This window comes from Canis aureus, chromosome 7 (genome assembly GCF_053574225.1).
Source record: "Canis aureus isolate CA01 chromosome 7, VMU_Caureus_v.1.0, whole genome shotgun sequence".
NCBI classification, from domain to species: Eukaryota; Metazoa; Chordata; class Mammalia; order Carnivora; family Canidae; genus Canis; species Canis aureus.
Genome location: NC_135617.1, coordinates 13,514,168 through 13,533,432, shown reverse-complemented (window position 1 = coordinate 13,533,432; position 19,265 = coordinate 13,514,168). Strand labels below are relative to the sequence as shown.

General features: G+C 35.3%; 1 protein-coding gene across 5 annotated transcripts in view; it reads left to right on the top strand.

The window, feature by feature from the left end:
- GRIK2 (glutamate ionotropic receptor kainate type subunit 2) overlaps positions 1 to 19,265 on the top strand; it is a 1,064,497-nt gene that overhangs the window by 139,024 nt on the left and 906,208 nt on the right. Inside the window, exon 8 of one of the 5 annotated variants that reach the window (XM_077902955.1) lies at positions 6,756 to 6,841. The exons of the other annotated variants lie outside the window; for them this stretch is intronic. The gene's annotated coding sequence lies outside the window, so the exon portion shown is untranslated. The remainder of the gene's footprint in view (positions 1 to 6,755; positions 6,842 to 19,265) is intronic. 5 annotated transcript variants of the gene reach the window in all.

The following is a 19,265-nucleotide window of genomic DNA, read 5'->3' as shown; positions in this document are numbered from 1 at the left end:
ACAGCCGGTAGAGCTGCTTTTATTTTTAAACTAGCCTCCACACCCAACATGTGCTCAGTGTGAGGCTTGAACTCATAACCCTAAGATCAAGACCTGAGCTGAAATCAAGAGTCAGACACTTAACCAAGTGAGCCACTCAGGTGCCCATCAAAGCCACTTTCATTTTAATATTATTGAACATTTTTCCTAAAAAAGTCTATTGGGTAGACAGAATGATGGCCTTTCAAAGCTGTCCTATTCTAATCCCTGGAATCTGTAAGTATGTTATTTATGTGGCAAGGGTATATAAGGCTGGTAGAATTAAGGTTGTTCATCAGCTGACTTTAAGATAAAGAAATTGTCCTGTATTATAGAAATGGGCCCAAAGCAGTCACAAGAGGGATCAGGAAGCAGGAGAGTTGATGTCAGAGTGATGCAACAGGAAAAAGACTTCAACGACCATTGCAACTTCGGAGATGAAATGAGGCTGCAAACCTAGGAAGAAAATGTCTTCTCCCCTAGAGCCTCCAGAATGAACAGAGCTCTGTTTACACCTTGAGTTTAGCCCAGTGAAACTCATTTTAGAAAACAGACTTCTAGAAGCATAAGACAAATTTGCATTTTCAGCCACCAAATTTGTGGTAATTCATTATAGCAGCAATAGGAAACTACTACAGTGCAATACACTTCACTGCTTTTAACCAAGAGCATTAACTCAGGAAGTTCATGAGAGAGCTGAAGGATGGATAATACAACTCTGAAGTTGTTGTTGTTTTTTTTTTATCCCCTCCAGCCTATACGCTGTCAGCTGCCATCCTTGCTTTTGTTATCTTGCTCCCCTAAGACTTGCACCCTCTACTCTTGAGCAGCAGGGGAGCATAGTAGTTAAGGTTCACATATCCTGAGGAGTTCCTTCCCACTCTGCTACTTTGGATCTATGAGACCCAGGGCAAATGTATTTACCTCACCAAACTTCACTTTAAAGGGGAAAAAAAAAAAAGGAATATCGATCTGTCAAGGTTGTTGTGAGAATGAGATAGATGATGTTTGTTAAGTGTTCAGTGATCATCACTTCAACATTGTCAGGGCTGACAAGGCACTGAGTGAAGACCTAGTGATCTAATGGCTGGTTATGATGAAGCTACAACCAAAATCTAGAGGCCTTTTCTGCCTCTTTCACTTTGGAGATGGGGGACTGTGTCTGTGTACCTGAGGTTTGTAGGCATCTGGGTTTCAGATGAAAGATGTAATTCTACAGTTGTGTGTGGTGTGGCTCTATATACTCTTTCTTTATAATCCCTACCATATGTCATAGACAGCAAGTGCATACTATTTTTATTTGTTTTTACTCATTTTTAAAAGTAATATGTGCTTATTGTAAAATATTAGGCCAGAATACAAAGTGTATGTGGTCAAAGTAAGTCTTCCTGCAACTGTTATCCCTAGTTCCCTAGACCTCCACCCAGGATGCAACTTGTTTTTCATGAATCCTTCCTGGGATAGTCTATACACATTTTAATATATGCTCAAATCCTCATCATTCAGTCCCCAGGTTTCTCTGTACTTTCTCTAGAGTTCAGATTTTTTTAGAACATCTTTTTGTTCCTGCTAAGTTTTTACAATGATCATTTTCATTCCCTGTCTGGCATCTGCATGACACTGATGTATGTATGTAGATATATATTTATTTATAAATTTTAATTTATTCATGAATTTTAATTCCGGTAGAGTTAACATACAGTGTTGTATCACTTTCATGTGTAAAATATAATGATTCAGAAATTCTATACTTTACTCAGTGCTCATGGTGGTAGGTATACTCTTAATCCCCATCACCTATTTCATCCATCTCCTCCCACCTGTCTCCCTTTTGATAACCACCAGTTTGTTCTCTATAGCTGAGTCTCTTTTTTTGGTGTGCCTCTTTTTCCTTTGTCCATTTGTTTTATTTCTTAAATTCTGCATATGAGTGAAGCTATATGGTGTCTTTCTTTCTCTGACTTATTTCAATTAGCACTATACTGTCTAGGTCCATCCATTTGTTGCAAATAGCAAGATTTCATTCTTTTTTATGGTTGAATATTATTCAGCTATAAAAAAGGAATGAGAATATACATATATCTCATTTCATTATATATATTTATAAACATATTCTTTATCCATTCATCTATCAGTGGACTCTGGGGCAGCTTCCATAATTTAGCTATTAATAAATAGTGCTGCAATAAACATAGGGGTGCATATATCTTTTCAAATTAGTGTTTTCATATTCTTCAGTTAGATGCCCAGTAGTAGAAATACTGGATCATATGGCAGTTCTATTTTGAACATTTTGAGGAACCTCCATACTGTTTTCCACAATGCACCAGTTTGCATTCCCTCCAACAATGCACAAGAGTTCCTTTTTCACCACATCCTCATCAACACTTGTTGCTTCTTGTGTTTTTGATTTTAGCCTTTCTAACTGGTGTGAGGTGATATCTTATTGTGGTTTAGATCTGTGTATCCCTGATGATGAGTGATGTCGAGCATCTTTTCATGTGTCTGTTGGCCATCTGTATGTCTTCTTTGGAGAAATGTCTGTTCATATCTTCTGCCCATTTTTAATTGGATTATTTGGATTTTCTTGATGTTGAGTTCTATAAGTTCTTTATATATTTTGACTACTAACCTCTCCTTGGATATATCATATGCAAATATCTTTTCTCATTCAGTATGTTGCCTTTTAGTTTTATTGATTGTTTCCTTTGCTGCACAGAGCTTTTTATTTTGATTAGCCCCAATAGTTTATTTTTACTTTTGTTTCCCTGTCCTCAGGAGACATATCTAAAAAAATGTTGCTATGGCCAGTGTTAGAGAAATTGCTTTGGCTATTTGAGAGTTTTTGTGGTTTTATACAAAGTTTAGGATTATTTGTTCTAGTTCTATGGAAAATGCTATTGGTATTTTAATAGAGATGGCATCAAATCTATACATTGTTTTGCATAGTATGGACATTTTAACAATATTTGTTCTTACAATCCATAAGCATAAAATATCTCTCCATTTTTTGTGTTGTCACTTTCTTTCACAAGTGTCTTACAATTTTCAGAGTACAGGTCTTTTTACCTCCTTGGTTAAGTTTATTCCTAGATATTTTATAATTTTATAAAAATTTTTATAAATTTTGGTGCAATTGTAAAGGTGATTTTTTTCTTAATTTCTCTTTCTGCTGCTGTACTAGTGTATAGAATGCAACAGATTTCTGTCTATTGACTTTGTATCCTGTGGTACTACTGAATTTATCAGTTCTAGCAGTTTCTTGGTGGTCTTTAGCTTTTTCTATAGGTAGTATCATGTCATCTTCAAATAGTGAAAGTTTTATTTCTTCCCTACCAATTTGGATGCCTTTTATTTATTTTTTTGTTGTCTGGTTGCTGTGGCAAGGACTTCCAATACTATGTTGAATAGAAGTGGTGAGAGTGGACATCCTTATCTTGTTCCTGACTCTAGCAGGAAATATTTCAGTTTTTCACTATTGAGTATGGTGTTAGCTATGGGTTTTATGTATATGACTTTTCTTATGTTGAGATATGTTCTCTCTAAACTTACTTTATTGAGAGTTTTTATCATTAATGGATGCTGTACTTTGTTGAATGTTTTTTTCCTGTATTTATTAAAATGATCATACATACGGTTTTTATCCTTTCTTTTGTTGATGTGATGGACCATGTTGACTAATTTGAGAATATTGAATCAACCTTGTATCACAAGAATAAATTCTACTTGATAGTAGTGAATGATTTACTAAATGTATTGCTGTATTTGGTTTGCTAATATTTTGTTAAGGACTTTTGCACCTGTGTTCATCAGAGATACTTGCTTGTAGTTCTCTTTTTTTGTAGTGTCTTTACTTGGTTTTGGTATCAGAGTAATGCTGGCCTCATAGAATGAATGTGGAAGTTTTCCTTCCTCTTCTATTTTTTGGAATATTTTGAAAGAATAGGTACTAACTCTTCTTTAAGCATTTTGTAGGATTCACCTTTGAAGCTATCTGGTCCCGCACTTTTGTTTGTTGGGAGTTTTTTTGATTACTCATGAAATTTTGCTGGTAATTGGTCTGTTCAAATTTTCTTTAGTTTTTAGTTTCTATTTCATTTATTTCTGCTCTAATCTTTATTATTTCCTTCCTTCTGCTGGTTTTAGTTTTTTTGTTGTTGTTCTACTTTTTCTATTTCCTTTAGGTGTAAAGCTAAGTTTTTATTTGAGGTTTTTCTTGCTTCTTAAGGTAGGCCTATATTGCTATAAACCTCCCTCCTAGAACAGCTTTTGCTGCATCCCCAAAATTTTGAACTGCTGTGTCCTTATTTTCACTTGTATTTATGTATTTTTAATTTCCTCTTTGATTTCTTGTTTGATCCATTCATAGTTTAGTAGCATGTATTTTATTTAACTTCCATGTATTTGTGTTTTTTCCAGATTTTTTCCTTATGGTTGATTTCTAGTTTCAAAATATTGTGGTTAGAAAAGATGCATGGTATGACTTTGATCTTTTTTAATCTGTTGAGACTTATTTTGTGACTTAATATGTGATCAATACCGGAGAATGTTCCATTTGCACTTGAGAAGAATGTGGCTCCCTCTGCCACCCCCCTTGTTTGTGCTCTCTCTCTCTCTCAAATAAATAAATAAAATCTTAAAAAAGAAAAAAAGAATGGCCTTATGAAGAAAGGGTTCTATAATGCCCTGCAGTGCAATGTCCTCTCTTCACCAGAATTTGGTGCTTCAGAGATGTCTCTCATATATGTTATATGTGCCCTACGGTTGTAGTTGAGCTGTGTTTGCCTTCAATTCAATAATCTGCTATGGTTCTTTTTGCCTGTTGTGGGAAGCATTTGGTCCTTATGTTGTTAGTGGGCCAGTCTGGTGGTGCCTTTGCCAATGATGCAAAGATGGCAGAATGTGTGGCCAGGCATGCGGTGCCAGCAAAGGAGGGGACCTGCAGCTGCTAGGACCAAGGCAGGTTGATTGGAGCTGAAGAATCTGTGGAAGCACATGGGATGATGTGTGTTATTAGCAAAGTTTGTGCAGGTATGCTGTGGGAAGGGACTTGGAGTGGAGGCTTCACTGGAGGGGACGTGTCCACAGAGGAACATAAGGGTGAGGTACCCTATTACCAAGTTACACAGGGAATATTGGTGCTGCTGATACCCCAGGTGTCTGTGTGTTTATGTTGGGGATAAGGGGAAGGAAATAGTGCCCACCAGCTCCTTTGTTTCTGGAGAAGTCTCCCAATAATCCCTGCCACTCCAGCGCCCACTCTGAGATGAGTAAGCAAATCTCTCTCCCGTATGCCCTAGGTGTTTTTCAAACTGCTGCTTCTATGTTGCATTTCTAGGGGGCTGCTTGTTGTGCTGTCTCTTTAAGCAGATGAGGGTATTCAGTTTCCTCTCACCCTCCCAGCTTTCCTACTAGCCTTCTGATTTTTAAAGTTCCAGGTTTTAAGCCCTGCTGATTGTAAGAACTTGTAAAATTTGGCCCCTCTAGATTTCAAAGCTAAATGTCATCAGGACTCATCTTCCCTGTGTGTGCTCCCTGATATGAGAGACTGTTTCTTTTTCCTTTCCATGCCCACACATTCCCTTCCCACCAGTCCTGCAGTCCCTTTAGCTTGTAACCATGTCTTCAACCTTTCTACCCTCTTTGATGTGGCCTCTTCGCTATATTAAGCTGTGGGAAGCTTGTCCAGCTAATCTTCAGGTCATTTTCTGGGTTATTTACACTGATGTGGCTGTTATTTAGTTGTATCAGTGGGACAAGGTAGCTTAGAGTCCTCCTACTCTGCCATCTTCCCCAGAAGTCCTAGATGGTTCTTTAAGTTTTACTTTCAAAATAATTTTCTATCCTCTAGTTTGCCTGTAGTTTATATTTGTCATTGGGTCTGAGAAGGAAATATTTCATAAGTCAAACTCTAAATTATTAGTTATCATGATATTGAAAGCTTAACACCATAAAGATAAAAAGACTAGGGGTATGAAAGATATAAGTATTTTGTAGAAAATCATATATGTATACATACATATGCTTACATATGTATAGGTGTATACACATACATGTAATTTTTACAATGCAAAAATCAAAAACAGTTTGCAAAACTATTTCATAACTGATTTTTACCTGGTGACCCCAAAATGCAACATGAAACCTTGAAGATTTCAAAGGATTTTTTCGACAGGGTAGAATCAGAAAAGAACTCTGAAGGCTATTAATTTTAACTATGTGCATGCAGCTATGCTATGTATTAAGCTTCCCTATCATTTTTCTTATCAAACTTATATTATCACAGACTATAGGATAGATTTTTTTAATCTTTCTTTCACTTTATGTACCAGGCAGGTGGCTGACTCTTGATCTCAAAATATGTGTCATTTTCTATGATGAGTGACTATTGAGATTTTTTTTTTTCTTTCTGAGATGTAATTGGAGATTTAGCACCTTCTTTCACAAAAGAGTTTCTCAATATAGCATTTACTTTTATCTTCGATGGAAAGCTAGGTGAAATCTGAGGGAAATAACAGCTTTCCTTCTATTGAATTAAATTTTTGATTAGCACTATAAAGTTCAAATTTTTTTGTCTTAGTTCTTCACAATATTGTTAATATCTGTGCCTTAAACTCCCCCTTTGCCCATTCTGTATCCCAACAAGAATCCTACAGATGTAGATTGTATAAATCATGTCTTCCATGGACTTTGCATGGAAATACTTGTTAATAAGAATACATTTGTTTCCCTTTTAGTTACCAGATCATTTGAAATTGATGCCTGTGAAAGACCCAGATAGTATGCTTCTGATTCACATACCCTAAATGTGAAAGATTCCTGGGTAAGATTTCTTTAAGGGACATTATAGTTATCATATGGCCCCCTAGGCATTCACTGTCAACCTATCTTAAGATTTTTAAATACATACTCACTGATGTTTAAAAGGAACAGACAGTTGAATTGTTCCTTTCTGGGCGGCATTATTTAAAGATCTCTTGTTAGACCATATAGTAGAATTTGAAAAGCATTTAATAGGAGTTAATATTTTATGCAGCAGGGTTATAGATAATGCAGAACATTATTAAACACTGACCCACCTTGTAGGATCATAGTTATAGTATAATTTCAGGGCATGTCTCAGAGACTACATCTTCTTTAATATGGGTAGATTTTTGTAAGGGAAATCTGAGATGCCTTTAAGATTCTATGTATCCTATATTTGTTTCTAGGGACATTCTGAATTCGTATTACAGGTAGGCTAAAGACTGGTTCATAGTTGATTTTTTTCTGTCTTTCTTTCTTTCTTTCTTTCTTTCTTTCTTTCTTTCTTTCTTTTAGATTCTGGAATCTATGTTGGGACTTTTGAATAATTTCATTTCTGGAAAGAGAGGAGGTTAGGGAAATTGATAATCAATGCCTATAACATTTATAATTTTTGTCTACAGGCTATGTTCTTCTTATCCCTATTTTTTTCTCTCTTGTGTTAGTGCCTTCTGTCCCTCTTCTTCATATCATCCCATCTTTTCTTTCTACTGTGAACTAGCTGGTTAGATGCCAAAGTTTCTATTTTGCCATTTCTGTGAGTAGTATTCATCATTGTTATTTTTCATTTAGAGAAGATAAAATAAAACATTATTTTCAGGTGGTAGGCCAAAGCAATCATCTGAACTGATGCAGGCTCAGCCCTACTAAAAGAAGTGAACTAATATGATCTTAGAACATTTGTAGTAGTAGGGCATTAGAGAGTTTATCTAATAAATAACATAACTTTACAAATTATGTATGGAGATTTGGGTCTTCTATAAAATGACATGATGAATTAATGTTGGAGATAGAATCTGTACCTAAATCTTCAGAATCCCATTTCAAAATTATGTGAATTTATAAATTCCCTTCCATTTATAATTGACTTCTATAATATGTCCACATTCAATTTTTTTTATCCTGGTCAGTGGTTCACATCCTAATGAGCTAATAAATTGGATGGCTAAATCTCAAATCTGCTTTTGGACCAGCTAATTTTAACTAAGCACCATGTAGTCCTGTGCATTGGTAAGTGGACCACTTTGCAGCACCATAATGATCTCTGTGCATGTTGTTTCTAACCATGTAGATATACATGTGAAGGATGTCTAAGGAAATGAATGGATTGTGAGATAAGTTCCTAAAAGCTACACACAGACTTTCAATGTATTAAAAAGGATGTAGTGAAAGAAATAAGGAGAGGTTAATTAATTTGCCTAATCAGGAAAGTATGGACATACTTAGATAAAGAGTTGGACCAGATGACTTTTAATGTCTTTTATACTTGGGAACATACCATGAAACCTGACCAATTGCTTATTGGTTGCATTAGTTTTTATTGCTCCATAATATATTACCTATAAACTTAATGGCCTAAAACAATATAAATATTACTTCACAGTTTCACAATTAGGAGTACAGGTATGAAATAGCTTAGGTCTCACAAAGTTAAAATCAAGGTGTTAGCTGGGGCTATAATCATGTAAGGTTTGGAGGCCCCTTCAAACTACATTCAGGCTGAGGGCAGAATTCAATTCCTTGCTGTTGTAGGACAGTGGTCTTCAGCTCCCAAAGACTGTCTCTCTCCACACATAGTTCACATCATGGCTGAAGAGCCCCTCTCATTTCTCGTATCTCTAATCTCTACACTCTCCTTTTTTAAATAAATGCCCTACCTTATTAGATCAGATCTACCTTGGATGATCTTTATAATGAACTTAAAGTAAACCATTGGGCACTTGACTACATATGCAAAATCCCTTCAGTTTTTCCCAAGTAAGAGAAGCTACTTACAGGAGTGATATCATATTAGTAGGTCCTTTCCCACTCAAAGGGGATGTACAGGGTCTTTATGCACCAGGGTGTGGGAATCTTGAGGATCATTTTAGAATTCTGCTAACCAAACTGGGAAACAGTAGAGTCTTACTTTTTTTTTTTTCTTTTAAAGATTTTATTTGTTTATTCATGAGAGACACACAGAGAGAGGCAGAGACATAAGCAGAGGGAAAAGCAGGCTCCTCACCGAGCAGGGAGCCCAATGCAGGATTTGGGACTCCATCCCAGAACCCCAGGATCACGACCTGAGCCAAAGGCAGACATCAGGTGCTGAGCCTCCCAGGCACCCCGTAGAGTCCTATATTTGTGTTAAATATTGAAAATAGCAGACATTTTATCCAGAAGAACATATTTTCCCAGTTTAGTTTGTAAGTTTTTATCCTCGTCAAATAATTTTTAAATGATATATTTTTCTTTATATGAGATTAAGACACAGTCTCTAATTCAGAAATGGAGAAAAAAGCCCTGCAGCCAAATTAAAGGAGCTGGGGCCCATCCGCTTTGGGCTAGCTTGTCTGGAGTATTAGTTAAGGCTTTGGGGATGGCTGTTTTCAATTCCAGTTAAGACACATAATAGATTATCCTCTCAGTTAAAAAAAAATCACATGACTCCTAAATTGTACTAGTAATGAAGCAATTTATTTTATCCTGAAAAATAGAAATGATAATAAAATATATGTGGAAGAAATAGATTTTACTTTTCCTCCCTAAATGCCATTCTGTGATTTATTAACATTCAACCTATTTCAGGTCAGTGTCTATATGTGCTGGTGCATTTTTCTTTACTCTCAGGAGGTTTTTTTCCCCTCTTTTGATATCCCTTTATAAAACTATTACTAACACTTTATCATATAGTTGGTATATGATTCTTTGTGGGCATCTGAAGTTAGGTTCTAGTGTGGAGAATTTGCTACTTACATTTAGTTCCTGGGTTAGTTTCTAGTTCTCAACTCTATTGAACACATTGGCTAATAGTAAAAAATTAGTTATTTGTCAGGAAGTATCTGCCGCAGATGCCCCTACTTCAATAGCCAAATTGTATTTGCCTGTAAGCTTGACATGAATTATTTAGTTATATTTATGAAAAGTCCTTAATAAAACTATGGAAGCATAGAAAAAAATCAATGCCAGTTGTTGGTCTGCAATTTATTTTTATTTGATTGGAATAAACTTTGGAGTGTGTGCTTTCTATAAATGTTGCTTAAAAGTGGTTTACATTAGTGCATCATCCAAAGGTTTCATTAAAGAAACGTGTTTTAGGGATTGGTAAGTAGGTTAGCCCATGAGGTGGGTGAATGAGGATGTGTGGGGTCATTTTCAAAAAGCAAGTAGAGTCAGCTCTTTTTCTCCCCATTTAGCTGATAACACACAGATTTGTATACAGCAAGCCAGGGGGTCAGCATATGCCTCACTGCCTCTCTCTGAACACTCTGGTCATATTAGTCCATCATCTGTTTATCACTCACCCTTTTTCAGCTTGTGCTGACCACCTGACTCATCAGAAGGGACTCGGCAGCAAAACTGCAAACTTCACTAAGATGCTAGCAGCATTCTTTTCACTTTCAAAAACAGTAAGCTTGTTTCATTTTTGGGATTGGTCCAAGTCCTCCTTACAACCAAACTCAAAGGAGCGTTCACATTCAATTTACTCAGTATAGCAGACTGACCTTCAGTGTGTATTTTACAAAAAATAAACTTTAATGAGGGCCCAAAGAGGTACAGGATTGCTCGAAGGCCATCTCTAGTAATAGTTTGCCTTTTAGAGCCATTTTTTTCTCAAGTAGGTTACAAACTTTTGGTTTTTTTAAAATATATATATTCTGATGCTTAGAACAAATGCTGAAAGAAAAAAAAATCACTATTAGGAAACAGACTTAAAATTTCAGTTGTTATAAACGTGTATTTCTGGATTTTTAGACTAAGAGTCTCATTTATTTAACAGAGTTTCTTGCCAGTAAATTTGAGTTAAATTTTACTTTCTTGTTCTCATTTTTATTCTAGTATTCAACTTTAGAATAAAAATTGAAGAAGGAAGATTAAGGTTTAATATGCTTTCCCCTTAACATGGGAATTTCTTATATTTTAATATAAAATAAAGATTTGGATACTTTCCAGAAAGTTGGCAATAATTTAGACTCTTACCATTGTGTATTTAAATATGTTTTCTATCTACATTTTAATTATCTTTTAAATTTTCATCAATTTCATATACAACTAGCATTTCAAAGACTCATAGATATGATACAACACAATACATTCTTAGAATGTTGAGGAGCAGTTAGAACATGAGTGTGTGGAAGTCAGAGGAGGTGAGGTTAGAAATGGGAAGAAACCAGATGGTTCTGGGTGGTGTACGATGTGTGTGTGCATGTATGGTGCTGAACCAAGGATTTTGACTCTTATCCCAAAAGAATAGGGAAATTATTGAAGGATTTTTACAGAGTGGAGCTGTATAATTAGATGTTTTTTAAGGATCATTTTGGCAGTTGTGAGCAAGATGCACTGGAGGGTTTCCGATTGGAAGCAGAGAGAGCTCTTAGGAATTATTATTATATTCTAGGTAAGAGATAACCTTAACAATAAAAGAAAAGAAAAAGGAAAAAAAAACAAGGTTTCAGGATAATTGGAGAAGTAGCTGAGGAAATACATATTTCTAGTTCTTTCACTAAATTTAAAGGTTTTGTTTTTCCTAGCCTCTTTAGTCTTATATTATGTGAGGTTCAAAATTATAAATCGCAAACATATTCTTAGAACATGAATCCTCAGACCCTAAGGCAACAATAAATATGAAAATATTCCTAAGAAATTGGTTGAGGACATTAATTATTTCTAATGATCTTATGGTATATTTAAAAAACGATTTTTAAAAATGCTACTTAAATAGATTGATTTTTAAAATGGCCTCAATTTTCTACCCCTCTCTGTGATGTGGCTTTTCATATGTGACTTGATAGCAAAGGGTGGAGTCTATTCCTCACCCCATGAATCTGGCCCTGCCTTAAGGCTTCTTTCCAGCAATTTCATGATGTCATGGTATGCCAGCTCTGCGCCTACATCTTGAAGTCTTGTGGTCTTCTGTTCTCTCTTTTGGGAGCCTGCTACCATAGGTTAATCTGCTGGAATGTGAGAGACCCGTGTATTAACTAGGATTGTCTTAGATGACCAGCTTTTCCCCACTTGACTTCCAGCAGATTCATGGTTGAACCCCATTGAGCCCAACCCAAATAGGCAAAATCACCCAGCCAACCCACAGACTTCTGAGCACAAATGTTTCTTGTATACCACTATGCCCATGAGGTGTTGTGGTTGTTACTCTTATTTTACAGACAAATTGAACATTATAATAATATATATCTGGTTTAATTGGGAGAGAGAATTTGGAGCAATCCAACAGAATAATAAGGAGCGGAACCCAAGTTTTCTGTCTCCTAATTCTAGATTGTGAGTTTCTAGCTATTGATTGAATCTGAGTGACTAAATATATGGAATATTTACTTTAAAATAAAAATTATAATGATCATTATTTAAGATCCTCAAAGACTTTGCCAACTAACTTGATACATTTCACTATTTTAAAGATAACTTCACTTATTTTAAAAACCTGAATACATACTTTCTAAAATTGAGGTTGCAATCTAAAATGCATGTAGAGGTCAGGCATGCAGTATAATTTAGTGACTCATGCTTTATATAAAATGCCAGGCAGCAGGGAACAACTGGCAGAGTGAAGGACACATTTCTAATCCAGAGGCATTAAATTTAAGATTTTAAGATGACTATGCCAGGAAACACATATGTGAGAGTCAATTTCATCCATAGGTTGACAGTTTACAACCAATATTCTAAAATTTTGATTTCTGACTTATGTTTAAAAATTAGCTCACACTCTATCTTCAATAGGTTTGAAGACAAATTTTGTGACTAGAAGAGCATGAAGGAAGGATAAAATGCTTTATGTTCTTTACCTCCTCCATCAGCCTTCCAATGGTAATCAATACACATGAGATTGGTTCCAGCACCTTTCCTTTTTATTACCCATCCAGATGTAATAGGACAGAGCTAACTCTTCTGGAAAAGTAAGTAAAACATCCCCATTCTTGAAGATCTGTCTGTGACTAGTACCTGGAAAGAATTATGGTAGCTGTGGTGTATTTATAGGTCATCTCCCTTTTGGTATGAAGAGGTTCACTGAGGCATCAACGTGGCACAAATTTGCAGTGCTTTATCATCAGCTGTCACAACCACTCTTACATGGCTCTTGTAAGCAGATTCCAAGAATTGGTTCTTTATATTTTTCACACAGAGTTTCAGGTTTGCTGCAGGGCATATTTCTTCCTGAATGTTAGAAGAGATAAAAACAAACTTCTATTAAAATGTCTTTGTCCTCTTGAGCATGGTTCAGAGATTCAGGCAAATTGAATATCCAGCTTATTTAGAGTGAATTCATTAACAATATATTTCAGAGTCTCTGTCATCATTTGATTTTCTCTATTGCTTTCCTTACCTCCTGCATATATACATCCATGCATATGCACACATACGATAGCTCTGAAAGTAAGAAAAATTTACAAAAAGAAATAAAGAAAAAAGGCATCCTCTAAGAAACACGTTCAGCAACATAAAGTAGAAAGATGGAGAAATACTGGAAGAAGAAAATTGTCCTGCAATTATAGTAGTAGTAGTAATTGTAGAGTAATCGAAAGAGAGGAATACTGGTAGTCATAACACCTACTGATTTATTAAGTAAAGAAAGAACAAGAAGGGGTGCTTGTTTCCAAATGCTCCCAAAGCTTCTCATACTTTTCAGAGAAGGGATGTTATTAGTGCAGCATGTTATAGCCACTCAGTAAATACTTGTTAAATGATATACAAGGTTGACAATTTGTCACAGAATTCATATATAATTTCTCTAAACTTTATCCACCCCAACATCCTTATTCTTTACATTAGTGATAAATACATAGAATAAAATGTTCACTGCAACTAATGTTACCTATTTAGTTATTTCTTTTATTTAATTGTTTCTTTTTGAAAAGCACCTCTTGAATCTTCTGGCTGACTAAAAAAAAATAAATTTATTCATTCAAATAATATTTATTGAGTGTTTTCAGCATAGTTCTGGGCTGTGGGGTATATTAATGGTAAAGACTGTTATGTTCCTGTTATCATAAAACATATTATAGTTGGAAGAAATAATTTTAAAAATCATTAATACATACACAAATAAGAAAACAAGATAATTGCAGATAGTGATAAATGCTGTAAGGGAAATAAATAAGATATCATGAAGGAAAGTAAAGGAATAGGAGTCAGGATGAGCTGGCTAATCCATGGTGAAACAAAGGCTCTCTCAACAGAGTAATATTTTTGTAGTCCTCTAATGCTTAAGAATAAGCCAACCAGAGTGACGCCTGGGCTGAGCATCTGCCTTTGGCTCAAGTCATGATTCTGGGGTCCAGTGATCGAGTCCCACATCAGACTCCCTTGGGGGAGCCTGCTTCTACCTCTGCCTATGTCTCTGCCTCTCTCTGTGTCTTTTATGAATAAATAAATAAAATCTTAAAAAAAAGAAGAAGCCAATCAGAGATCAGTTTTCCATGATGGCAGACTAGTTTGTTTCATACCAACCCTCCCACTGGGAATAACTGTAAAGCTGGAATAAATAAAACAATATATTTGATGGCTTCAGAGGGATATCAAGACAGTGAGGATGTGTGAGGAAATACATAAAAATGAATCCAACATTTGGCATTAGTTTTCCCCTTGAGGCATTTCCTGATTCAAAAGTGCAACTGAGAAACTGAAGTTAAAACCTTGGCTTAGAGGACAAACTAAGCTGTAAATTTTAGCAGTCTCTGGTTGCTGCCAGTCTGGAGTTTTCTGAGGAGAGGCCCTGGTAAATACCCGAAGTTATTAGTTGGAACTCCAAAGGGCTAATCTCTAGGAGAAAAGGTATTTTAGTAATAAACTACCCCTCAAAATGATGGAGGCTCAATTTTAAATTAGCTCAATATCTGATTAGATTATGGTAATCTCTGCCTAGCCTAGTTGCCTGCCAAGAGCAATTGTAAATGATCTCTGGTGGAAGATAACATCATTTAGAGCTTTCACAGCATTTGGCACTCAATCTAAAGTAACTGGATGTATAAAAATATCAGAACTGAATGAAAGCCAAGAAGAAGAAAAAAGCAAAACCCGAGCAACAGAATCTATAGAGGATTCAGATACTAGGATTATGAAATTATCAAATTTGGTATTTAAAGTAATATAATCTTAAGATGCTTTGCAAGTTAAATATGAAGATATTTAGATAGAGCAATAGAAAGCATAAGAAAAAGAATAGATAGGATTTCTAGAACTGAAAAGACAACTGAAATTGATAATACAATTAATAGTTTATCATCAGATTAATCAAAGTTGAAGAGAGAATTGGTGAACTGGAATATAGGTCAGAAGAAAATATCCAGACTGAAGCACAGAGAGGTAAAAGAATTGAAAACAGACAAAAATACATATCTGTTATATGGTTTAGGGTGAAAAGTTCCAACATATATATAATTATAGTCTCAGAGTGAGCAGAGACAGGCTATGGTAGAAACTAGATTTGAAGAGATAATGGGTAAGAAAGATTTAAACCACATTTAAAAGCGTCTACTAATTCCAACCAAGACGAATACAAGGAAAACCATACCTAGGGACAGCATAATTAAATTTCTGAAAACAGAAGACAAAAAAGCAGTAAAGAAGCAGTGAGAGAAAAAAGGCATATCATCTTCAACAGAGCAATAGACTGACAATGGCATGGTTTCTTCAAATAAAAAGTGAAAAAAAATTGTCACCAGTAGAATGAAACTAAAGATATACTCAAGGATATACAGGAAATGATCACAAGTGGAAGCATGAAGCTGCAGAAAAGAATGAAGAACACTGGAAAGGATGATATAGGAGTACATGAGTATTGATCAGACAAAACAACATTGTTTTAGAATGCATGGAAGCAATAATGGATTTCCTGGCAGTTTAATAATTGTATGCTTTTTGTACTGTATGATGTGTATACCAAAACTCTGTTCTAGTTACTATGGCTGTACAACAAATTACTCTAAAACTTTATGGCTTAAAATGATTATAATGTATATTTTGCTGACATTTGGGGAGGTGTTGGCAGAGTGGCTTATTTCTGCTTCAGCTGGTATCAGCTAGAGCAGCTCAAAGGCTAGGAATTAGAGTCATCTGGAAGCTTGCTCTTATGTCTGGCAGTTGATGCTGGCTGTTGGCTGAGACCTTTGCTTGGGCTGTTGACTAGAATATTTTATATGGCAACTAGGTTCCGATGGGAGCTCCCCTGTCACATGCATGCACACACACAGAGAGAGAGACAGGGAAAGAGAGAGAGAGAGAGAGAGAGAGATCTCATGGAAAACTATTCCAGCAGAGGAAACAGCAAGTATAAGTGTTCTGAGGTGGGAATTATTTAATGTGTTCAAGAAACAAAGCAAGGAGCAATAAGACTGAATAGGAACATAGTGGTATGAGATAATGCTGGAGCTGGTCAGAAGAGACAGGTAGAAGCATTTCAAGTTTCTCAGTGAACAGTATTGTGGCAGATGCCAGCTAAGGCTAAGGTGCTGGTCTGAGCACCCTCATGTGTACAAGTATTTCCTACTTAAAGAGTCCCAGGAGGAGGACGTAATTTATTAGATTTGGGGATATTCTCTTTGTGAAAGTATGTAAAAGCTTTTCAGTAAGCATTTATCATCACACACAGTCTGATTTTTAGAATTTAAAAATAACTTTACATTTATGAATGATAAAGGAATATTCTGAGTACGTTGCATTGAGTAAATAACCAAGTCCTTTATTACACTAATGATATGCAACTTCACTTCAAAATGCACTTCAAAATGCAAACCCATTTTGCAGTCGTTACTGAAGTCTCAGTGGAAGAGTTGTTACCTGGCATGATATGCTGAGATTACTAATAACTTACTCTCAATAACATCTGCCACATTAAAAAAAATAATTCAGCCCAAGTAAAAAAAAATAGTGAATGAAGTGTTACTAGAGATAGCTTCTCTTCCTCTCACTCCCAATCACCCTCATCTCACTCTTAGGTCAAGCTAAATCACACAGTTGAAGAGATAAGACCACATTGCATTTGACATAAATGGACTCAAAATGCCCCAATGGACAAAAGAAAAAAATTTGGAGCAAAAAGAAATATTTTTATCCTTCCATAGGGTCTAACACTGTAGCCCTTAATTGGATTATTACAAAGAGAGAAAAAGGCCCTTTAGCAGCTTTCAGAGTGCCCTGACAAATACACTTTGCAAGTGTTCTGCTTAAATGCCTCGCCTTAATGGCTTTAATAATAAATTCAGTTTTCTGGCAGAAGATAAATTCTCTCAGAATGTTTCTCCAATCCAAATAAATGCAGAATTACTGGAGTGCCCTGATGCCATTATTTGATTTACGAACTGAAAAGAGTGTAATCGTTTGTGGGATATTTGTTGTCAAAACAAAATAACCTTTGTATCCCATGTCTTTTGGGGTCCATTGCCTTTCCTTTGCTTGGAATCTCTTTCTTACCAAGAGAGGACCTATTCTAAGGAATGTAGTCAATCCTGTAGGACCAACACTTAGGACCCAACTCATATCCAGTGAGTTCTTACATCCTCCAAGCTAGTCAGTCTTTGCCCTGGGGTACCCACAACAAGTGATCCTTAGAAAATTTTTTCATTGTTTTATAATTGATTATTCTTTACTTGGGCTGTTGGCTCCTTAAGAACAGAGACAACTGTTTGCCTTTCATTTCTTTCTTCTAGTGCTAGCCTGGTCCCTGGTGTACAGAGGAGACCTGAAGGAACCTGCTGCATGTATGGCCTTGACTGCAACAAGGGGTCACCACATAGCTTCACATATTCCGTGCTTTTTGTTACAGGGTGTCTTTTATTAAGCTATAACATGATTCATAGAGTTACAATGAATATTAAGGAAAAGTACAGATTAATTATCTGACAAAACAAAATGTCATGACACTTTCAAAATGATTCATTACAAACAAAAGCAGTCAGGATAAGTACTATCACTGAAATCCATTCTTTTCAGTGGATGTGTTGACAGAAAAAATTATCCTGGATTATCCCACCACAATAAAGCATATGTTATTTGATTTCCTGTCACAATTAGGGGAATTGATATGTGTAACATTGTTCAACTTACTTTCAACACAAGTAGTTCAAACTAATGAATAAGTATATTATGACAGTGAAAATCATTCAATATTGTATTCCAGCTATGAAAGATGCTTTGTGCTTCACAATAAAAGTAAAAAGGACAAATAAGTAGGTTATATATATAAGCATTTGATTCTGGGGCACCGATCTTCTATATATTTATTTGCCTTATTTTATGAGGATTGGAGCCAAGACTAAGTGATGAAAGATCTCATACGAATAATTCTTATATTCATATAATTAACAGAGAAGGCACAACACTCAACGTGATGACAAATACTGATTTTTATTTATTAAAAAAACACAAAAAAGCAAGCTTTTTTTACCCATTCAGAATAAAATAAAATTTTTGCTTAGTGTATAACATTTAATTTATTAGTTTTCCTCTGACTCTGGTCTTACCTTTTAAATTATTCAAAAAAATTTCCAACAAAAATAAAAAGCTACTTAAACTTTATTTGTATTCTACCTTATAATGCACAAATAGATTGTGATGGTGTATATGGAAATTATACAAAATAACTGGTAAATAGATGAAGAAATTGAGACAGGAAAAAAAAAACTGATGAAAGAAAATAAAGAATGAATGAGCACAAAGAATGTAGTCATAATGGTTTAAATGGTTGCCAGAAAGCCAGCAGGAAGTGCAGAAGGGCACTAAAATAGACAATTATTGTTTAATGCCTTTATTGCTAAAATAAATTGAAAAAATATATAATTTGTTGCATATTTGATGCAGCTTATTAGAGCCGAATCTAACTATAATATTTTATTAATTATATTATAGTCATGAGTATGCTGAAGAATTAAAAAATATGTTGCTTTGTTCTTTTGGTAGTCTAGTTAAAAGTAACTATTTCTCTCCCTCTCTCTCTTTTAACTATTACTTCAGAGAACAAAGAATGTGACATTTGTGAAAACATTCCCTACCACTTCGGGATATTCTCAGGAGTGAATTGCTGGGTGTGCACATATTAAACTTTTAGTATATACTACAAACTTACTTCTAAACAGGTTGTATCAATGATTACTTCCACCAACATTGTATGATCTCCGCATCATTGATCCATATACACTTGGTATATTTTGTCATTTTCAGGGGCTCTATACTGGTATCTTACTGTGCCTTCAGTTGTACATACTTTATGTATGTATGTATGTGTGCATTTA